Source organism: Heterodontus francisci, chromosome 4 (assembly GCF_036365525.1).
Source record: "Heterodontus francisci isolate sHetFra1 chromosome 4, sHetFra1.hap1, whole genome shotgun sequence".
Taxonomy (NCBI): domain Eukaryota; kingdom Metazoa; phylum Chordata; class Chondrichthyes; order Heterodontiformes; family Heterodontidae; genus Heterodontus; species Heterodontus francisci.
The window spans coordinates 43,973,167-43,997,853 of NC_090374.1; positions in this window are offsets into that span (position 1 = coordinate 43,973,167).

Consider the following 24,687-nt stretch of genomic DNA (forward strand, 5'->3'; position numbering starts at 1 on the left):
CCTAACCTCCTAATGACCTTCCTTGAAAAAAAGAACACAAAGTTCAGCTTTTGTGAAATCCTTTTCAGTTTTAATATATAAATTCTCAAGCTTTAACACAGGCCAAAGCAGATTATTGTACTTGAAAATATCAATTTTAGGAAATGATACAAGTGAAACTTGATTAGATTATTGGTCTTCAGGAAAAAGTTTCTCTTCAGTTTGTAGAGACACAATTATCTGCTCTCGGTCTACCCTGTCAGATTATGCGTTACTTATTATGCTTAATTCTCATTTCCATGTGTTAATCAACGCCCTCAATTCATCTGCCTTACTTGTAAGACTCCTTGCATTAAAATAGATGCAATCCAGCCTTGCATTATTCGCTTGTGCCTTAACAGGTCTATATTTGCTCTGCCTTCCAGACTGACTTAGTTTCTTTTCTATATTTGACTGTGCATCACCCCCTACTGTACCTCCACTCTGTATCCCACTCCCCTGCAAAATTAGTTTAAACCCCCCACCCCACCCCAAAAAACACTAGCAAACCTCCCAGCAAGGATGTTGGTCCCGTTACAGTTCAGGTGCAACTCGTCCAACTTGTACAGGTCTCACCTTCGCCAGAAACCGACCCAGTGATGCAGGAAACTAAAAGTCTCCCTCCTGCACCATCTCTTCAGCCACGCATTCATCTGCTCTATCCTCCTAGTCCTATACTCACTAGCACGCGGCACTGGTAGTAATCCAGAGATTACAACCTTTGAGGTCCTGCTTTTTAATCTGCTAACTAGCTCCCTAAATTCTTGTTGCAGGACCTCATCCCTCTTTCTACCTATGTCGTTGGTACCAATGTGAACCACAACCTCTGACTGTTCACCCTCCCCCTTCAGAATATCCTGCAGCAGCTCAGTGACATCCTTGACCCTAGCACCAAGGAGGCAACATACCATCCTGGAGTCACGTTTGCGGCTACAGAAACGCCTATCTGTAGACCTTACGATAGAATCCCCTATCACTATAGCTCTCTTGATTCTGAGACAAGGGTCCTGAATCTTAGTAAAGGAAACTACAAAGGTGTGAGGCGTGAGTTGGCCATGATGGATTGGGAAATGTTGCTTAAAGGGATGATGGTGGATAGGCAATGGCAAACATTTAAAGAGCATATGGATGAACTGCAACAATTGTTTATCCCTGTCTGGCGCAAAAGTAAAACAGGAGAGGTAGCCAAACCATGGCTTACAAGGGAAATTAGAGATAGCATTAGATCCAAGGAAGAGGCATAGAAATTTGCCAGGAAAAACAACAGACCTGAGGATTGGGAGCAGTTTAGAATTCAACAAAGGGATTGATTAAGAACGGGAAAATAGAATACGAGAGCAAACTTGCAGGTATCATTAAAACTGACTGTAAAAGTTTCTATAGGTATGTGAAGAGAAAAAGATTGGTGAAGACAAATGTCGGTCCCTTACAGTCAGAAACAGGGTAATTTATTTTGGGGAATAAAGAAATGGCTGACCAACTAAATGCATCCTTTGGTTCTGTCTTCACAAAGGAGGACACAAATATCATACCAGAAATGTTGAGGAACACAAGGCTTAGTGAGAGAGAGAGGAACTGAAATTGATGGAATTGAAAGCTGATAAATCCCCAGGGCGTGATGGTATGCATCCCAGAGTACTTAAGGAAGTGGCCCTAGAAATAGTGGATGCATTGATGGTCATTTTCCAAGATTCTGTAGACTCTGGAACAGTTCCTACAGATTGGAGGGTAGCTAGTGTAACCCCACTATTTAAAAAGGGAGGTAGAGAGAAAGCAGGGAATTATAGACCAGTCAGCCTGACGTCGGTAGTGGGGAAAATTCTAGAGTCCATTATCAAAGATTTTATAGCTGAGCACTTGGAGAACAGTGATAGAATTGGGCAGAGTCAGCATGGATTTACGAAAGGGAAATCATGCTTGACAAATCTACTAGAATTCTTCAAGGATGTAACCAGTAGAGTTGATGAGGGGGAGCCAGTGGATGTGGTTTATTTGGACTTTCAGAAGGCTTTCAACAAAGCCCCACATAAGAGATTAGCATGTAAAATTAAAGCGTATAGGAATGGGGGTAGTATATTGCTATGGATAGAAAATTGGTTGGAGGACAGGAAACAAAGAGTAGGGATAAATGGGTCTTTTTCTGAATGGCAGGCAGTGACTAGTGGGGTACTGCAGGGATCGGTGCTAGGACCCCAGCTATTCACAATATACATTAATGATTTAGATGAAGGAACTAAATATAATATCTCCAAATTTGCAGATGACACAAAACTGGGTGGGAGGGTGATTGTGAGGAGGATGCAGAGAGGCTTCAGGGTGATTTGGACAAGTTGAGTGAGTGGGCTAATGCATGGCAGATGCAGTATAATGTGGATAAATATGAGGTTATCCACTTTGGTAGCAAAAACAGGAAGGCAGGTTATTATCTGAATGGTTATAAACTGAGAGAGGGGAATATGCAACGAGACCTGGGTGTTCTCGCTGAAGGTAAGCATGCAGGTGCAAAAGGCGGTAAAAAAGGCAAATGGTATGTTGACCTTCATAACGAGAGGATTCGAGTACAGGAGCAGGGATGTCTTGCTGTAATTATACAGAGCCTTGGTGAGGCCACTCCTGGAATATTATGTGCAGTTTTGGTCTCCTTATCTGAGGACGGATATTCTTGCTATAGAGGGAGTGCAGCAAAGGTTTACCAGACTGATTCCTGGGATGACAGGACTGACGTATGAGGAGAGATTGAGTCGGTTAGGATTATATTTGCTGGAGTTTAGAAGAGTGAGGGGGGATCGCATAGAAACCTATAAAATTCTACAGGACTTGACAGAGTAGATGCAGGAAGGATGTTCCCGATGGTGGGGGAGTCCAGAACCAGGGGTCATAGTCTAAGGATGTGGTGTAAACCTTTCAGGACTGAGATGAGGAGAAATGTCTTCACCCAGAGAGTGGTGAGCCTATGGAATTTGCTACCACAGAAAGCAGTTGAGGCCAAAACATTGTATGTTTTCAAGAAGGAGTTAGATATAGCTCTTGGGTCTAAAAGGATCAAAGGGTATGGGGCGAAAGCTGGAACAGGCTACTGAGTTGGATGATCAGCCATGATCATAATGAATGGCGGAGCAGGCTCGAAGGGCTGAATGGCCTACTCCTACTCCTATTTTCTGTGTTTCTATGTTTCTCTCACAGTCTTTTTCCTTCCCTCCTGTGCAGCTGAGCCACCAGTGGTGCCACTGACTCGGCTCTTGCTGCATTCCCCTAAGAAGCTATCTCCCCCAACAATATCCAGAGTGAAAATCTGTTAGATAGGGAGATGGACCCAGGGGATTCCTGCACTACCTGCCTAGTTCTTCTACTCTGCCTGGCGGTCACCCATTCCCTTTCTGCCTGAGCAGTCTTTACCTGCAGTGTGACCACCTCCCTGTACATTCTATCCATGATGATCTCAGCCTCGCGGATGCTCCACAGTGTCTCTGGCCGCCTCTCCAGATCTGAAACGTGGATTTCGAGTAGCTGCAGCTGGAGACACTTCCTGCACACTAGTTCGCCCTGGACACTGGAAGTGTCCTGACTTCCCACATTGCACAGGAGGAGCACTTCATGCTGCTGAGCTGCCCTGCCATGACTTACGCTTAAGTTACTCCCTTAAATTACCCAAAAATTAGATTATTTACAGTAGGGACCTTGATTCCCTAAAAAAAAACCCACTACCCCCCATATTAAAAAAAAACTGTAGACCTTTCTCTTTACTTTTCGTTACTTACCCAGCTATTTAGAGTTATTCCCTAACAGCAGTTACTCACCAACCAATCACCTTGCCGCTTTCCTGTGATGTCACTGTTGACTGTTTTATCTTCTTTTTTCAAAACTCAGGCGAGCCTGGACTCCTCTCCACTCCACTCCCAGAAGATAAGTGTTTAGGCCACAATCCTCGGGCTCTATTTATCTGCTTCTCTTGCTCAGCGTTCTCCTCACAGGTCCGCTCCGCTCCTGGAAGGTAAGTGTCTAGACTGCGATCCTCAGGCTCTATTTATCCACTTCTCTCACCTGGCGTTCTCCCCGCAGATCCGTTCCTCTCCGCTCCGCTGCTGGAAGGTAAGTGTCTAGGCCGCAACCCTCGGGCTCTATTTATCTGCTTCTCTTGCTCGGCGTTCTCCCTACAGGTCCGCTCCTCTCCACTCCACTCCCAGAAGGTAAGTGACAGCTGCCTATTCGCTTTTGGGACACCTCACCAAAACAAAGGACTTCCTTCCATACCTTCTGTTCAGCTTAAATGTTTTTTTAATTCCTTCTATTTCTTTGTAACAGCTGAAAACAAAAATCCCTTTTTTTCCCGGTTAACTGGTTGTGCATGTATGTGTGTGTGTGCGATGGCTAGGATAAATAAGGGGTTTATTATTTCAATTCATGTGTATGTTTACTTCCTTATTGGTTTAAACTTGGTTTATAATAAATGGATAATTTTGTTGTTTCTTAAAAAAACCTGGTTGGTGTGTTTTATTCTGGGGACAAATAGAGTATCTAATTGACTGTTTCGGTAATTGGCAAAATTTATTCACATGCAGTGACCTATGGAGAAGTGGGACTGAATTAACAGTGCATTCCTCCCGCCTCAGTCGTAACACCTGATACACAATAAATAGATAAATACATAGATTTCATTAAATGCAACCTAAACCAACAAAAATGTATTTGTATTAAACATGGATAGACAACCCTTGCTGTGGCCAATGTACTTCAGGTTCTTTAGAGAATACTATATATCGTCATTGGGTGATTTTAAGGCACAGACAAATTGAAGGTGTTTCTCTAACTTGAACCCATTTCCAGTATGTTGCCAGCTGATAATTCAACCTTCTAGATTACAGAAGCTGTCTATACAGATACCTGTGTGGGACTCATTATAAAAGTTCAGCTGCTTGAATTCCTAGGCCTGTGTGATCCTGTATGTTTAACAACAGTTTTGTCAAATCAAGAACTTCAAGGTTACCAGTTTTGTTGAAATGTAAATCTTCAAAGGTAAATTGATAATTACAACTGAAACCAAATGCTGCAGTGTTCAGCCCTCATTAACGGGTCAACACAAGTCTTGCTGATATTTGAGTGATGTATAAATATTCCACTTTAGAAAATCACTGCAAATGACTCTTGTCAAAATCTAAGTGAGGCTTTTTAGAGAGACATGAGTGAACGTGGAGGACAGGCTGGCTCTTGAAAGCAAAAGATATATCTGACTTCATTCTCATTCAAAATGAAATGTGTCAGAAAGCTCAATATTTTGTGGTAAATGAGATAAATGAGCCTGTGTCAGATCAAACTTCAGTACTTTGTGTTAAGCATTGAAATGTCTCTCTAAGCAAATCAAAATACAGATTGTAAAAGCTGATTCCTATCACGAACACATGGCACAGATGTTGTAATGTTGAGCACTGATGGCTCAGTAATTCTTCATAGGCTCCAGCCTGAAAGAGAGAGTTCAACACGAGTAGTATGAAGAACAGATTATCATTCTGGCCATTGCCCCTCAAATACAGACTGTAAGCATGGGACAAACCAAAGTGCAAGTTATATCTGTTTAATTTTAAGGTGGAATTATTTGCTCCTTTTCAAAGCTTTACGTCATTTTGATATAAAAATTAAATTAATTCTATTGAAAACTGGTATACCTTAGATTCATTAGTACAAATGTGTAGGTAAAAGGGATCTGTATTGATGAAATTGGGCAGAATTTTACCGGCCCTTCGGAGAAGGGGTGGGAGGTGAGAGGACTGGAAAAATTGCAGCGGAAGGCGTTGGGAGGGAAACCTGACGTCTTCATGTTGCTTCTGGATATCAAGAGGCTGACAAGAAGTGGGAAAGTAGTTGAGCTTGTTAAACAGGCAATTAACTCTGATTTGCCAAGCTGTTTCAGATTTTATGAGGGGTGCACGGGAACAACAGGAATTCAGAGCCTCGCCAGCTATAACTAGGCAGAAGCTGACTTGGCACTTGAATTTGCAGAGTAAGGGTGGGTGAGATAGTCTTCAAAAGTGAGTTCAGCTACTTGCTATGGGCCTCATTCAATCAGACTTCATGGTCTCCAGTGAGGAGGAGCATCAGCGAATGAGACAGCTGTAGCCTCCGGCAGCGGGAGCTTGAGCCTGGAAGGAGGCATGGATGAGGAGGACACAGAGGGGCACACAACCAGCCTCTTGGGCGCAGAGGACACTACCCACCAGAGAGTGTCTACTGTCAGAGGCGCTGCTTCCCGCAAATGTCAGAGCAGCAGTGTCGTCGAAGACTGTGCCTCTCCAGGGAGGTGGTCACTGAGCTGTTCACCATAATGCGGAGGAGCTCAACCCAATGGGAAGAGATGGGAACCCACTGTCTGTGGAGGGGAAGGTCCAGGGATCTTAGTTTAGTTTAGTTTAGAGATACAGCACTGAAACAGGCCCTTCGGCCCACCGAGTCTGTGCCGACCATCAACCACCCATTTATACTAATCCTACACTAATTCCATATTCCTACCACATCCCCATCTGTCCCTATATTTCCCTACCACCTACCTATACTAGGGGCAATTTATAATGGCCAATTAACCTATCAACCTGCAAGTCTTTGGCATGTGGGAGGAAACCGGAGCACCCGGAGGAAACCCACGCAGACACAGGGAGAACTTGCAAACTCCACACAGGCAGTACCCAGAATTGAACCCGGGTCGCTGGAGCTGTGAGGCTGCAGTGCTAACCACTGCGCCACTGTGCCGCCAGATATCTGTGGGATCTCCCAGTCAGCTGCTCGTTGGTGCATCAAATGGTCATCAATGCCATGCTCAAGAGGGCTGGCCAGTATGTGCACTTTCACACCAAAGCAGACAGTCAGGCTGAGAGGGCTGTAGGATTAGGGGCCATCACTAGATTTCCCCAGGAACAGGGTGTCATCGACTGCATGCATGTGGCCATCAAGGCTCCCATAGACCAGGCAGCAGCCTCCATCAACACGATGAGCTACCACTGGCTCAATGTGGTGGTCTGTGACCACCACAAACAGATCCTTCAGGTCCATGCAAGGTTCCCGGGAAGCTGTCATGATGCCCACATACTAAGCCAGTCCCAGGTGCTACCCACTGAAGACATGACTACCTACGCTGGTGCAGAACCCAAGCACAGATGCAGAGGAGAGATGCAACATCTGCCATAGCACAAATTGAGTGAACATTGAGCAGGACATAGGCCTTTTGAAGATACGGTTCAGATGCCTAGATAGATCTGAAGAAGCCCTTCAGTATGTCTCAGCAAGGGCCTCATGTATTGTGGTGATGTGCTGTGCTCTGCACAAGCTGGTGCTACAGAGGGGAGTAGTGTTTAACAATGAGGACATCCTGGAGCGTGGTGCCTCCTCCGAGGATGAGGGGAATGCTAACCAGCTGCTTCATGATGTAGAGCTGGAGGGACTGCAGGCAAGGCACCATGACATAAGCACAAGGGAGGCTAGCAACACACTAGTACAGGGATGCTTCAGATGAGCCTTCAAACCTTTCAATTTAATAAAGCTACAACCCTGTTGCCATTTCCTTGATTGCCCTCACCACGTCCCTGCACCTGCAAATACATTGAATAATGGCATGGGAAATGTGTTGACCTCACTCAGTGTGGTCCTTCCCATTACACCCTTTGCGGGAGCCAGTGAAGTGGTGAAAGCCCAGTACTGTGTAAAGATGTAAATGAATTTTTCTGTGTCGCATCATTCAAGAGTTCGTTTGAAACAGATTCAGGGTAAGGTGACATCCATTAACAAAACATGCCCCCATCAATCCCAAGTGCAACTTATGGGTGCTCCTACATTGTACTTCCCCTGCACTGTCAGCTGAGGTGGAGACAGGAGACATTTGTTTATTTATTTATTTAGAGATACAGCACTGAAACAGGCCCTTCGGCCCACCGAGTCTGTGCCGACCATCAACCACCATTTATACTAATCCTACATTAATCCCATATTCCTACCACATCCCCACAATTCCCCTACAACCTACCTACACTAGGGGCAATTTATAATGGCCAATTTACCTATCAACCTGCAAGTCTTTGGCTGTGGGAGGAAACCGGAGCACCCGGCGAAAACCCACACGGTCACAGGGAGAACTTGCAAACTCTGCACAGGCAGTACCCAGAATCGAACCCAGGTCGCTGGAGTTGTGAGGCTGTGGGGCTAACCACTGCACCACTGTGCCACCCATTGTGCTCCGTTGCTTTCAATGTCCTTGACGGTCGTCCTCTTTTTTTCTTATTCTTTCTTGGGATGTGAGTGTCACTGGCAGGCCAGCATTTGTTGCCGATCCCTAATTGCCCTTGAGAAGTTTGTGGTGAGCTGCCTTCTTGAATTGCTGCAGTCCATGTGGTGTAGGTACACCCTCGGTGCAGGTAGCCTGAGGCCTGGAGGACCCCAGCCTCCTGCAGGAGTTTCAAGAGCAGCCTGTTATCATGGCTTTGTGAGGTGGTGTGTCACCGGTAGAAGGGACAAGGGCCCCGTGCCCACACCAGGAGCACCCTGAGAGGAGCCCCAGATGCGGCAGGCAGCTGTTCCTCTATCCTTTCAGGGCCGCAGGACCCTCGCTACTTACCTGAAGTGACTCCAGGCATCTTGTGCTTCCCCTCTCACCCAACCATTGCTCTATAGAGCTCATGGAGGTGGAGATGACATGCATGTCCACTGGATGGAATGCTGGATATGGCTCTCCATAAGGGTCGCCAATTCCTCAGTGGAGGATGCCATGTACACACACGCCAGAGATATGCCTGCACTCAAACCTGGATGAGCTCCTCCATCATATGCTCATGGGTATGCATAGCCTCTGGAAGCTCCTCCAGATGCTCATGCACCTCACGCTGCAGCTCCAGCAACTGCCACCTTGTTGATGCCTCCGTGGGCATGTCATTAGCCTGAAGCTCAGCATCGCTGTGCCCTCCCACAGCTATCACTGCCTCCAGCAGTTGCAAGGGCGTGTCTGTACTGTGCTCACCAGATTGTGACCTTGTAGCTAATCGCACATGACAGATCACCGACATGAGTGTATCTGGGATGGTGGCAGGCGGGGGGATTGATGTGACGGTGCTCCACACCAGTCTCACCTTCATCCCTTGTCTGACCTGCCTCCAGGCTTCCCAGCTCCAGCACTTCTTCCTCCAAGGGTGTCAAGATGGTGATATATGGGTCGCCGCTACCCGTCCTGGCTCCCTCCAGAGTGTTCTGAGCTCACTTCTCCTGAAAGTACGTACATTTCCATTATTAGTCACCTCTCCAAGACACGCAGAGCAGCTATACTGGTGGCAGCCTGACTGTCTGTGATGGTGCCACATGGATGCCTCCAGCATGTGGCCACTCAGTAATGACAGTGTAGGAGTCAACTCTGACTGACAAAGAGGCTGTCATGTCTCTGCCAGCCAATGCTGCTGCCTGGGCATTGCCTGTGATTGGGTGGGCCAATTTCACATTCATCCTTAGTATGCTTGACTAAGCACACATCCGGCCATTGATCCTTTTACAGCACTGCAGCTACGTTCGAGGGCCAACCCCATGGCTGCTGACCTCCTCAGCAAACTCCATCCAGGCTTGCTTCCTTTGCTGGACTAGTCTCCTCCTCCCATCCCTGGGGCAATAGGACATCCTTGCCCAAGCAGCCTGGAGGAGCACCTGCAGGGAGTCATCCACGAGCTGAGGGGCCACCCTTGATCTCCCTTCTGCCACCTCTGAACATGACTCAGTTGCCTGGTCTCCCTTTCTGGTCTATCTGGAGCTGCTGCCTTTGCCTCTCCTGCTGGCTTCCATTTAAATATATTGGCTGTGTTGATGAGGCCGGGACCTCCCCCTCACCGTCCGTGCCCTCTCAGCGATGGCTCCCCCACCTGCCGACTGTTAAATCAGCTGACTCTGACAATATTCTGTTCATGACTCCACACCCCCCATTCCGCACGGCAATGGCCCCCGCTTCTGGTTCCGAAGTCAGGACTTTGGGTCTTCTGATAAAATTCCAGCCAATGAGTTTACTCTAACATCTGGTGTTTCCATATCTTTTCAGATGGAAGGACAGTCAGCACAAAAATGAGATTCCTCAGCGACAGAGGGCCCAAACCAACAGCAGTTTTCATTCACAATATGGTGCTTAGATTTACACATCCAAATAATTTGGCACCTGAAAACAAACAAAGCATGTTAAAGTGGTAAGTCTTTTATAAATTACAGCATTGATTTAGTACAGATTTTAAATACATAACAGTAATCTACAGTACTTGATTATGCATATATTATTACCTTTTTTTACAGTTGCTCTCTCAATATTTTTTCTTTCAGGTATGAAGGTAGGGATTATCAGAATTGGCACATGTCTGATTGATTGACTGAGATATGTTTTCATAGGTTAGAGCTGGTCATGCTATGATCAACCTCCATTCTTAGGGTTGGAGTTTGTTATTCCCGCCACCTGGAGTGCCCACGGGACCCACGCTGCCTTGTGAATGCTATTACGCAGTGGCCACCCACCCACTCCCCCCAATCATGTGGCAGGGGGTGGCAATGGCGAAGACATTCACGGTGTCACCTGATGTGGAAGCAGGTGCTGGCACCATTTTTAAAAGGCTGCCTGCCCTGCAGACAGTTCAACAAAGTGCAGAGTTCACCTCTTCCCCACTGCCCCCACTTCCCTATACACAAAGTGCAGAGTTCACTCCTTCCCTATACACAAAGTGCAGAGTTCACCTCTTCCCCACCCCCCCTTCCCTATACACAAAGTGCAGAGTTCACCCCTTCCCCACCCCCCCCCTTCCCTATACACAAAGTGCAGAGTTCACCCCTTCCCCACCCCCCCTTCCCTATACACAAAGTGCAGAGTTCACCCTTCCCCACCGCCCCCCCTTCCCTATACACAAAGTGCAGAGTTCACTCCTTCCCTATACACAAAGTGCAGAGTTCACCTCTTCCCCACCCCCCCTTCCCTATACACAAAGTGCAGAGTTCACCCCTTCCCCACCCCCCCTTCCCTATACACAAAGTGCAGAGTTCACTCCTTCCCTATACACAAAGTGCAGAGTTCACCTCTTCCCCACCCCCCTTCCCTATACACAAAGTGCAGAGTTCACCCCTTCCCCACCCCCCCCTTCCCTATACACAAAGTGCAGAGTTCACCCCTTCCCCACCCCCCCTTCCCTATACACAAAGTGCAGAGTTCACCCTTCCCCACCGCCCCCCCTTCCCTATACACAAAGTGCAGAGTTCACTCCTTCCCCAACACCCCCTTCCCTATACACAAAGTGCAGAGTTCACCCCTTCCCTATACACAAAGTGCAGAGTTCACCCCTTCCCCACCCCCCCTTCCCTATACACAAAGTGCAGAGTTCACCCCTTCCCCACCGCGGTGGTGCCAGCTTTCTCAGGACGGGAAAACAAAGACGTGTGAATGCCACTCGTTGCGCTGAGGATCGGGAACTGAAGGTTAGATCGCTGCGGTTTATATTTTAATTCATGCAAATATGTAATTTAAATATGTTAAGTTGGGTCCCGTCGCGAGCTGTGGAGGGGCTCCCTCAGAGCTTCCCGGCTGCTGTGAGGATCGGGCCCGTTGTGGCCCGCTGCCGCTCCAATCTTCCAGCCCCACCTTGCCACGACACCTGACGTCAGCTGGGAACAAAATCCAGCCCTAAGTGTTTCCATTGTCTACACGCTGGGTTATCCTTGAACTCTGGAAATTAGGGGCAGTTTGGGATGTCAGTAAGCTTCGGAAGAACAATGGGAAAACAGTGGGAATTGGATCAGGGCAGCAGCAGGAGCCAGGGTTAACTCGTACTTTACTATTTTTACATTCCTATTCAGGTAAATATTGTCAAGTACTGAAGATAAAAATAGAAAGCATCACCACAATACGTTGTTGAATATCCTAACCTCAAAACAGACTTAAACTTAGAGGTGTGACTAAAAATTGGAATGCTTGTCAAATGACAATGCACATGCATACTGTGTCTTTAACATAGCAAAATGCCCCAAAACACATCAGGGCTGGACATTAACAACAAAAGGACACAGGGAGGAAAGGAGCGACAGATGCTTTTGAAGGTATAAATTTTAAGGAGCCTGTAGAAGAGCTTTTGTGATGGAGTTTCAGAGCCTGAAGACTCTGTCATGAAAGGTAGAATAGAGGGAATGGGGAACACACAGTAGATCAGAATTGTGAAGTTCAGAGATGTCAGTAGAACTTAGGAGGACAGTGCAAAGATATGGAGATGAGGCCATGGAGGATTTAAAGATGAGGACAAAGATTTTATTACACTGAAGCACAATTAAAGTTGGTAATGATTGGGGTGATAGGTGAGCAGAATTCTGTGCAGGATGGGCTGCAGGCAGTTGTGTTCTGGATGTTATTTATGTCAGTTGGAGCTCATGAGGCCAGTGAGGAGGCAATGGAAATGGCAAGTCTGGAGGTTTGCAAAGGCGGGGATGAGGTTTCAGTGGCAATGGGATGGGATAGAGGTGGAGGTGAAAGGATACTTTACATGGGGTTTGAGGCTCAGTTCAGAGCCAAGCAAGACCATGGCTGGATTTTGCTGTAAACTTAACAATGAGGCTAAGTGGGCTCTCAATTATTTTTGCAAAGTCAGGCAGCAACTTCTGGCAAGTGCAGATGTGGAGTTAAATGTGTAAATCTGGAAGTTGCTATCCGAGATGCATCGCTCCTCCTTAAGCTGTGTAAAAACAGCATCTTGTTGTCTGGCTCCCATTCAAATTTATTGAATAGTGTGAAGTTCCTGTACAGATGTTGTAGAAACAGACTAAACTCACAATGGAAAGCTAAGGCTTGTCAGTTCCAGTCGAATTACCATTTTGACAGCCTGGTAAATCTTAATTACTGCCAAATAACCAACTTGTCACTGAAAATTAACTTTAACAAGTTTGGAGTCTTATTCCTTTCGATATTAATTATTATTGGGATTTTTTTAACATTGTGCAATTGTTTTTACCTTTAACTTTGTCTCTTCTATTGCTCTCTCTCGCTTGATCCCATCTTTCTTTCCCTTTCTATATTTTGCTTTTGATACCTGATTTTACATTGAATTTAATATCCTAACTTAGACTTCCTGTTTCGAACTCTGCACTGCTCATTAATGATTCTTCAATCTGATTGGTTAAGGAGATATATAGTTGCTTGCCCTGTACATGCAGGACGCAGTACAGGGCATCACACTTTTGGGATGTTTGGCTGACTGTAACTTGCCATGCAGGAAGTGAATGAAGGCGTAGGTTTAACAAATGGATGGTGTAGATTGTTTGCCATTCACAACAAAATCTAGCCCATTGAGGTTGCATCCTGTTGGGCTTAGCTAGAGTAGGTGTTCAAGAAGTGGAGTGGAAATGAGGTGCTGAACAGAATAGCTTCAATCTTGCATCTGAATTGATTTGCAAAGAGATTCACTCTCTTTCATATCTTTAAATCAGGCAGGCAATTTGGCACAATGGGATCATGGTAGTGGAGCAATAAAAGTGGATATTGTTAAAGAACATAGAAGAGTACAGCACAGTACAGGCCCTTCGGCCCACGATGTTGTGGCGCCCTTTAACCAACTCTAAGATCAAACTACCTACATACCCTTCATTCTACTATCATCCATGTACCTATCCAAGAGTCGCTTAAATGTCCCTAATGTATCTGCTTCTACTACCACCGCTGGCAGTGCATTCCACGCACCCACCACTCTCTGTGTAAAGAACCTACCTCTGACATCTCCCCGAAACCTTCCTCCAATCACCTTAAAATTATGCCACCACGGACGTGGTGGCTACTGTCAGTAATAGATCCATAGGAGGCATTGGACCCAGGCCACAGGTAAGTCAGGTCAGGAGGGTTTTCGCAGGGGAGGGGGGTGTAGGGGTAACAAGGGCAGGGGATGGCTCTCAACAGGCCCCTACCCCTTCCCGATGCCATGTCCCTCAATCAAGCACTAAGTGAGCCTCTCCCCACACCCCAGAGCCGAGAAGCAACCTGCACAGGTTTGCTTGGCATGCTGCCCGTGCAGCGACAGGCCCACTTGCCACTGGGCTAATACTGATGGCGGTGGGATGAGGCCCTTAATTGGGCATTAATTGCGCACTTAAAGGCCTCAATTGGCAGCAGGTCGGGAAGACCGCCCACAGTTAATTTGTGTAATTTGGGCGGAGGCAGGAAGGTGTTGGGCCACCACCCCCCCTTCCTCCCCACCACCATCCCGCCCAATTATATGCTCTCCACGGGGTAGAACATAAAATTCCCGCCTTCATTACTGGAGGAGCAAAATTACAGGAGAACCTCAATCTTGACAACCTATTCTAAAATGGTCCTTTTCTAAAGTAGATATTGTCGGCCTATTGAGGCAAAGCTCATTTTCTACAGTTTGTAATGATGAAACATCGATCTAAAGTTATCTATATATTTAATTAAAAGTTGTGCAGCTGCCACACGCCCTGCGTGTGTATAAGCTATCATGTCTGTGCAATAAAGTGGCTGCAAGGGAATTAAATGTATCCATGGTTCATGACACATGTTAATTAATTTGCTTTTTATTGAATATGGAATATGAGACAACAAAACACATCGCGCACTTCCCTGTCAAAACAGGTTCCATTCACACAGCATAATTACGTGCTGAAAAGAGAAATTTGAAGTCCGTTTCAGGAGCCCTGTTAGTTCCTCATGAGCACACAGAATGGAATTGTACAGCACAGACGGTGACCATTCAGTCAATCATGTCTCTTTGAAAGGGTTACCTTTTAATCCCACTCCCCTGCTCTTTCCACACAGCCATGCAAATTGTTTCTTTAAGTATAGATCCCTTTTGAAATTTACGATTAAATTTGCATCCACCATCTTTTCAGCCACTGCATTCCAGGCACACAAGGTGTCTAGACAAAAATGACCCAAATGAATCATTATTTGAAGTTTATTATTACGTTCAGCAACTGTCATTTTATCTGGTTCTGACACCAAACCCGATCACCCAATTCAATTGATTAGTTTACGGCAGGTTTGGATTCGGGCATGACATTTCAGTTTGAGAGAGTGAACATTCCCCACTGGAGGGCTGGAATTTTACTGGGCTATTAAGAGTGGGGTTAGTGGTGGCGGAGGGAGCTGTAAAATGAGATCGGGACGTGTTCGCCCAAAAGTCCGACATCGTAATGTCGCTTCTGCTTTTTACGCGCAGTGGGAACCATGGAGGGCAGACTTCCCACCACGATCCGGTGGGAGATCAATTAAGGTAGTTTAAACGGCAATTAACCTGAATTTTACAGTGCTTTCAGAATTTTATGAACCGGTGCTCGGGAACCACGGGGTTTAAAGGAGGCAACATGGAGGTGAAAGTTCACTGCTACCACTGCCAGCCAGCCTTATTGAGAGGCAATGTGCAGTGCAAGGGAGGGTGGAGAACAGAAGCTTGTTGCTTGACAATGGCAGAAATGGGGTGAAGGTGGCAGCACCAATGGTGGGGGCATGCTGCAAGGGTGATAGGGGCAGTGGTATTTGCTCCTAAGGGGCTAGCCAGGAAAAGGTCTTAGGGAAGGTGGCCTACAAAGAAAGTGCATGACTAGGAGAGAGCCCACCTGCCTTGGGCCTGATCCACCCAGTCTTCGTGGCACCTCCTGAGGAGGAGCAGCACAGGTGGGCGCACAGAAAGAATGCCAGGAGCAGCAAGAGGGCCAGCCAAGCTGGGGAAGAGTGCAGAGGGACGCACCAACAACCTCACACATGAAGAAAGGCCTATTCCTGGGAGAAAGTCTACTGTACAAGGCTCAACTATCTCCAAATGTCCGAACAGCAGTGTCAGCACAGACTGAGACTCTCCCAGGAGGCAGTCACTGATTTACACACCACACTTCTTGATGAGCTGAGATGCATGAGGTTTTGGTGGACACCCAATGCTATTGGCCCTGAAGGTCACAGTGGCTTCTGGATCTTTCCAGGGATCCACTGGGGACATGTATGGGATCTCCCAGGCTGCAGCCAATCAGTGCGCCAAGGAGGTAACCAATGCCCTGTTCAAGCGAGTTGGCGACTGTGTGTGCTACCGAACCGATCAGGACAGTCAGGTGGAGAGGACAATCGGCTTCGGGGTCATCACTGGATTCCCTGAGGTGCAGGGTGTGATTGACTGCATGCATATGGCCATCAAGGCTCCAACGGACCAGCCAATGGCCTTCATCGACATGGCTTTCATTCCATCAATGTACAACTAGTCTGCAACCACTGAGAGCGGATCCTTCATTTATTGTGTGGTATAACGTAATAAAGCCTTAACATATACAAAGTCTAAACACCCGTGAATCACAAGTGCAGCGAGGTGCTCTTCTTAACTCGCTAACGTGTGCTCCTACGAAGTGCCATCCCTGCGCTTGGAGCCAAGGTGGAGACAGGCTGCTGATTCAGCAGTCTCCTGGCTTGGGATGATCTTGGCAGCTGTCCTCTGGCTGCCTGAGGGCTGGAGGACCCGGCATGCTGAGGGGCTCCTGCACAGGTGTAGGACCCTCCTCTGTTGTTGCAGCTACTGGAGGTGCTGGGGTCACTGACAGAGAGGCTGAGGAACTGCTGTCCGCACTCGGAGCGCCTGAGAGAAGCTCCCAGGTATGGAAAGCAGCTGCTCCTCCTCTTCCTGCATGAGGCACACCTGCACCTCCCTGCTGACCTGAAAAGGACATGTACCGGGTGGAGAATCCAGGTCCCTCGTCTCCCTCTCGCCATGCCACTGCTGCACAAAGCTCATGGACAAGGCGATGGTATTCAGGTCTGTGCAGATCTCCAGCATCCACTGAGTGGTCTGCAGGATCTGACTGTGCAGGAGGGTGACCAATCTCTCGAAGAAGGAAGCCATGAGCGCACACACCTGAGATATGGCAACACTCATGACCCGGGATGGACTCCTCCATACTCCACGCATGGATGCAGATAGCTTGTGGCGGCACTGCCAGATGTCTCCTTACCGCTTTATATTTATAATTCATTGAATTTAAATTGGATAGTCAGAAGCTTTTTCCCAGGGTGGAAGAGTCAGTTACTAGGGGACATAGGTTTAAGGTGCGAGGGGCAAAGTTTAGAGGGGATGTGTGAGGCAAGTTTTTTACACAGAGGGTGGTGAGTGCCTGGAACTTGCTGCCGGGGGAGGTGGTGGAAGCAGATACGATAGCGACGTTTAAGAGACATCTTGACAAATATATGAATAGGAAGGGAATAGAGGGATATGGGCCCCGGAAGTGCAGAATGTGTTAGTTTCGGCAGGCATCAAGATCGGCGCAGGCTTGGAGGGCCGAATGGCCTGTTCCTGTGCTGTACTGTTCTTTGTTTGTAAAACAAATCTGAAATTGAAAGCTAGTCTCAGTTTCATGGCATGGCACCATTACCATCATCGATTGTCATATAAACCCATCTGGTTCACTAGCGTCCTTTAGGGAAGGAATCCTACAGTACTTATCTGGTCTGGCCTACAGAGCAATGTGGTTGACTCTTAACTGCCCTCTGAAATGGCCTAGCAAACCGCTCAGTTCTACCAAACTGCTGAAGAAGGGCCTCTGACTTGAAATGTTAACTCTGCGTCTCTCTGCACAGATGCTGCCAGACCTGCTGAGTATTTCCAGCATTTCTTCTTTTTATACCACCATCACTATTCCTGGGTATGTCCTGTCCCACCGGCAGGACAGGCCCAGCAGAGGTGACAGCACAGTGGTATATAGTCGGGAGGGAGTTGCTCTGGGAGTCCTCAACATTGAATTTGGACCCCATGAAGTCTCATGGCATCAGGTCAAACATGGGAAAGGAAACCTCCTACTGATTATCACCTACCGCCCCCCCTTCTCGGCTGGAAGCACTGAGGGTGACAAGGGCACAGAATGTCCTCTGGGTGGAGGACTTCAGTGTCCATCACCAAGAGTAGCTCGGTAGCACCACGACAGACTGAGCTGGCCAAGTCCTAAAGGACTTATCTGCTAGACTGGGTCTGCGGCAGGTGGTGAGGGAACCAACCAGAGGGAAAACCTACTAGACCTTGTCCTCACCAATTTACTTGCATCCGTCCATGACAGTATATGTAGGAGTCCCGTCTTCACACACAGGATAACATCCATCGTGTTGTGTGGCACCACCACTGTAATAAACGGAATAGTTTCATAACAGATCTAGCAGCTCAAAACTGGGCATCCAGGAGGCACTGTGGGCTATCAGCAGGAGCAGAATTGTATTCAAACACTATCTGTAAATTCATGGCCAAGAATATCGCTCACTGTATGATTACCATCAAACCAAGTGATCAACTTTGATTCAATGAAAAGTGCAGGAGAGCATGCCAGGAGCAGCATACCTAAAAATGAGGTGCAGCTACAACATAGGACTACTTGCATGCCAAACAGCAGAAGCAGCATGTGATAAACAGAGCTAAGCAATCCCACAACCAACGGATCAGATCTAAGCTCTGCAGTCCTGCCACATACAGTCGTGAATGGTGGTGGACAATTAAGCAACTCACAGGAGGAGGAGGCTCCACAAATATCCCCATCCTCAATGATGGGGAGCGCAGCACATCAGTGCAATAGACAGAGCTGAAACATTTGCTTCCATTTTCAATCAGAAGTATCGAGTGGAGATCCATCTCGGCCTCCTCCTGAGGTCCCCAGCATCATAGATGCCAGTATTCAGTCAATTCGATTCACTCTACAGGATATCAAGAAACGACTGAAGGCACCGGATACTGCAAAAGCTATGGGCCCTGACAACGCCCCGGGAATAGTACTGAAACCTTGTGCTGCAGAACTAGTCTCGCCCTTAGCCAAGCTGTTCCAGTACAGCTACCACTCTGGCATCTATTCGACAATGTGGAAAGTTGCCCAGGTATGTCCTATTCACAAAAAGCAAGGCAACTGAAATCCAATCAATTACTGCTCCATCAGTCTACTCTCAATCATCTGCAAAGAGATGGAAGGTGTTGTCGACAGTGCTATCAAGCGGCGCTTACACTGCAATAACCTGTTCATCGATGCTTAGTTTGGGTTCCGCCTTGGTCACTTGGCTCCTGATCTCATTACAGTCTAAGTGCAAACATGGACAAAAGAACTGAACACAAGAGGGGAGGTGAGAGAGACTGCCCTTGACGTCAAGGCAGCATTTGACCGAGTGTGGCATCAAGGAGACCTGGCAAAATTGAAATCAATGGGAATAGGGGTGCGACTCTCCACTGATTGGAGTCATACTTAGCACACAGGAAGATGGTTGTGGTTGTTGGAGGCCAATTATCTCAGTCTCAGGACATTGCTACAGGAGTACGATGGGAATAGAGGGATACGGTCCCCGGAAGTGCAAAAGGTTTTAGTTTCGGCAGGCATCAAGATCGGCGCAGGCTTGGAGGGCCGAATGGCCTGTTCCTGTGCTGTACTGTTCTTTGTTCTTTGTTTGAGTTCGTCAAGGTAGTATCCTGGGCACAACCATCTTTACCTGCTTTATCAATGACCTTCCCTCCATCATAAGCTCACAAGTGGGGATGTTCGCTGATGATTGCACAATGTTCAGTACCATTCGCAACTCCTCAGATATTGGAGCAGTCCATTTTCATATGCAGCAAGACCTGGACAACATTCAGCCTTAGGCTGATCAGTGGCAAGTTACATTCACACCACACAAGTGCTAGACAATGACCATCTCCAACAAGAGAGAATCCAACCATCTCCTCTTGCCATTCAAAAGCATTACCATCGCTGAATACCCCACTATCAACATCCTGGGGTAACTATTGACCAGAAACTGAACTGGAGTAGCCATATAAATACTGTGGCTACAAGAGCAGTTGGGAGACTGGGAATTCTGCGGCAAGTAAATCATCTCCTGACTCCCCAAGGCCTGTCCACCATCTACAAGATATAGGTCAGGAGTGTGATGAAATGCTGTCCACTTGCCTGGATGAGTGCAGCTCCAATAACATACAAGAAGCTCGACACCATCCAGGAAAAAGCAGCCACCAACTTAAACAGTCACTCCCTCCACTGCCAATGCACAGTGATAGCAGTGTGTACCGTATGCAATATGAACTGCAGCAACTCACCAAGGCTCCTTTGATGGCACCTCCCAAACCCGCGACCTCTGCCACCTAAAAGGGCAAGGGCAGCACAGAAGGGGTAGGCACTGACATGTTGCACCACGAACATTTGACAAAATGATTGACTCAGCCATGGACATGGGGGCAATTAATCTGTATATAAAGTGTATAACCAATCTAATGCCATCAAAACACAATCCAATTTGAAACACATTCTCCCTATAAACAAAGTAGCTAAGCATACAAACATCAATGGAGAGCAGCATAACTGTATTAGCTAGCTAGCAAGAAAATAGTATGCAATACCAATGCGAATTACTTTTGTTTACAATATAAAGCTAACTACACCATGTCACAGGTGGTAGATGGACCTTATTGGATAACCTCTGTGGATTCACACTGTGCCAGGAGTGCAACTTCATCCAATAAACCATGAAACACAAGGAGAGGATTGTTATTGTGGTTATTGAGGTGAGGCAGTAGAAAAATCAGCAATAGGAAGACAGACCATTTCTCACACTGCTATTGTCACAAAATAATTTGATTCATTATGGTCAATGTTTGTGCAACTTCTTCATCTGCTTGTAATATTTGTCTGAAGACAGGGCAGCCAAGAAAAGGGCAGTGATCTCCAAATCATGAGAGCAGATACAAGTTCTGGAACAATGTGATTCCAAATGGAAAGCAGTGGAATTGTGACATTTATGTGGAAGTAAAAGTCCAGCAACTTTCAACATGTCACTGAGCTTGTGTCCCAAGTGAAAGTAATGCACGCCACAGCATAGAAATCGAGACATTTCCTAAGTGACTTTTGCCATTTTAAAATGAGTTTACATAACATAAGGCTTTAAACTTGTGTTTTAAAATAACCTAGCTGCCAGGTTATTTTAAAACACAAGGTTAAAGGCTTGGAGCAGGCATGTCCAACTTTTTACGTGGGGGACCACATTACAATTTTTATCTTCCATATCTCCATATCCCTTGAGTCATTTGTTTTGAACATGCTCAATGATTGAGCTTTCACAGCCCTCTGGGGTAGTGAATTCCAAAGATTCACCACCCTCTGAGTGAAGAAATTCCTCCTCATCTCAGTCTTAAATGGCCTACACTATATTCTGAGACTATGTGCCCTGGTTCTAGAGTCACCAGCTAGGGGAAACATCCAATCTACATCCAGCCCATCAAGCCACGTGAATAGGGAATTAGCAAATGGGAAATTTCTCATCCGTGAAATTACCAGTCATGGATCTTAAATTTTTTTTACCATAGACACTGGTGTCCATGTAAGGACACATTGCTGACCCCTGCAGCAAATGCATGGGAACACCACCACCTGCAAGTTCCCCTCCAAGCCACACACCATCATAACTTGGATCTATATTGCTGTTCCTTCACAGTTGCTTTATCAAAATCCTGGATCTCCCTTCCTAACAGCACTATTGGACCACAGCGGTTCAAGAAGCCAGATCACCATCACCTTCTCAAGAGCAATTAATGATGGGCAACAAATGCTGGCCTTGCCAGTGACACCCACATCCCATGAAAGAATTAAAAAAAAAAGCAGGTGCCATGTTGCCAACTACTCCAGAGGCATGTCATCACCCTGGGGCTCGGCATGGGCCTGGCCTCCCACACTCCTCTGACTGTCAGTGGTCTTGGCTGTCACAGCCTCCGTCAGCTGCTCAGGTGTGTTTATGCTGTACTCATTAGGTTGTGACCCTGAAACTAATCACGAACGCATAACCACCGACATGAGAGTATCTGTGCTCGTGGAGGGTGCGGAGGAATGATGTGATGGTGCACCCTCTGAGGATCCTTCCTCCTCCTCAGAGATGGATGGCTGGCCCCCACTTTCTCCAGCTGCATGTCCTTCGGAACTACCGAGACCTGCCTGAGAGAACACAAACAGATAGTGGCTTCGGGCTTCACATCTCCCTATCCCAACCATGCCTGATGTGGAGCTCCATGTGTCCAGCGGTAGACACATGAGCTCTGTGCCTTATGTGTGGGCCAGGTGCACCCTTGTGCCCTGCACCCGTTCATTCTCTCTCCTGTGATGACACTCCTGTTGCACCATCAGCAATCACTCGGCTGCCCTTAGATGAGCCAGTTCCAGGGGCTCCTCCTCTGCTGGGGTCAGGATATGCAGGTCTGGGAGGCCTCCAACGGTCTTGGCCATCTCTTTATTGTTGTGTGCCCATTTCTCCTGCAAACAGAAGGAAGAAGACTGTTAGTTTTCCTATGAAGACTGACACAACACTTATGACGTTGGCAGCTTTGGTCCATGATGGGGGCTCACGAATCCCTCCTCCACACAGGTCCGCTTTCGAGACATTGTGGGGGTCGGCAGAGACAGAAGGCCACCTCTCACTGAGATGCAGCCATGCATCTGACAGGATCTGCTATGGCCTGACCCCCTTGCCACCGGCTGGGTGGTCACTCCCTGCCCACCTAGTGCACCCTCTTGCATTGCCACTTGCAAGCCCCAAAGAGGCAAGCAGTACGGCAAACTCAACTTGTCAGAGCGAGGGAGGCCCTTGACCCATTTGCAATACTGTAACCCTGTTAGGAGGGGTGACCCCACAGCAGCTGACCTCACCTACAATCTCTGTCCACGCTTGCTTAGGACTTAGGACTGCAGAGCTTAGGTCTGATCCGTTGGTTATGGGATCGCTTAGCTCTGTCTATCGCATGCTGCTTACGCAGTTTGGCACGCAAGTAGTCCTCTGTTGTAACTTCACCAGGTTGACACCTCATTTTAGTTTTGCCTGGTGCTGCTCCTGGCATGCCCTCCTGCACACATCATTGAACCAGGGTTGGTCTCCTGGCTTGATGGTAATGGTAGAGTGGGGGAGATGCCGGGCCATGAGGTTACAGGTTTTGGTTGAGTACAATTCTGCTGCTGCTGATGGCCCACAGCACCTCATGGATGCCCAGTTTTGCATGGCTAGATGTGTTCGAAATCTATCCCATTTAGCACGGTGATAGTGCCACACAACACGATGGATGATATCCTCAATGTGAAGGCAGGACGTCGTCTCCACAAGGACTGCGTGCTGGTCACTCCTACCAATACTGTCATAAACAGATGCATCTGCAGCAGGCAGACTGGTGAGGACGAGATCAAGTATGTTTTTTCCTCTTGTTGGTTCCCTCACCACCTGCTGCAGACCTAGTCTAGCAGCTATGTCCTTTAGGACTCGATCAGCTTGGTCAGTAGTGGTGCTACCGAGTCACTCTTGGTGACGGACATTGAAGTCCCTCACCCTGAGTACATTCTGCGCCCTTGCCACCCTCAGTGCTTCCTCCAAGTGGTGTTCAACATAGAGGAGTACTGACTCATCAGCTGAGGGAGGGCGGTAGGTGGTAATCAGCAGGAGGTTTCCTTTCCCATGTTTGACCTGATACCATGAGAATTCATGTGGTCTGGAGTCGATGTTGAGGACTCCCAGGACAACTCCCTCCCTAATGTATATTACTGTCCCACCACCTCTGCTGGGGCTGTCCTGCCGGTGGGACAGGGCATACCCGGGGATGGTGATGGTGGTGTCTGGGACATTGTCTGTAAGGTATGATTTGGTGAGTATGACTATGTCAGTCTGATGCTTGACTAGTCTATGGGACAGCTCTCCCAACTTTGGCACAAGCCACCAGATGTTAGTCAGGAGGACTTTGCAGGATCGACAGGGATGGGTTTGCCTGGTTCAATGCCGGTCCGTCTGGTTTAATTCCTTTTTATTGATTTTGTAGCGATTAGATACAACTGAGTGGCTTGCTAGGCCATTTCAGAGGTCATGTAAGAGTCAACCATGTTGCTCTGGGTCTGGAGTCACATGTAGGCCAGACCAGGTAAGGACAGCAGATTTCCTTCCCTTAAGGACATGAGTGAACCAGATGGGTTTTTATAACAATTGACAATGGTTTTTTGGTCATCATTAGACTAGCTTTTAATTCCAGATTTATTAATTGAATTCAAGTTCCACCTTCTGCTGTGGTGGAATTTGAATTCATGTCCCCAGAGCAATACCCCGGGTCTCTGGGTTTCTAGTCCAGTGACAATAGCACTACGCCACTGCCTCCCCCTAAGGGCTGGAGCTGATGCCTTGACAATTGGTATTTGTATTTTGTGCACTCAAAATTAGAATAATTTTACATTTCTAATGCTTTTAAAGCAGTTTGGACACCATTAATGTTTTTGTTTGTGAGGGAGGGTCTTGTACCTGGAACATCAAATCTGTCTGTTCTCTTTGCAGATGTTGATGGACCTGACTGCATAGTTTCAGTGCTTTCTGTTCTGGTGATTGTGCTGAATGTTAAGGTTGCTATGACAGCCAAGCTCTCCTGCACATTTGACAAGTTGCCATTCACTCTTCAACTCTTGCCACTTTCAGTTGTTAATTTGTCCTTTTCTTAAATACACATAAAATATAGCAAGATTTGCAAGAAAAACATATCCAGACAACACAGCAGTTGCTTTTCTTTTTTCTTCTGGAATTTCTTGCCAGTTTTCAAGGGTAATTGAGTGTGAATCCAACATTTTAACACAACTTACCAACCATGACCACCTGTATTCCACAAGCCAGTCATCTATATTCCCAGCAGCAAATTA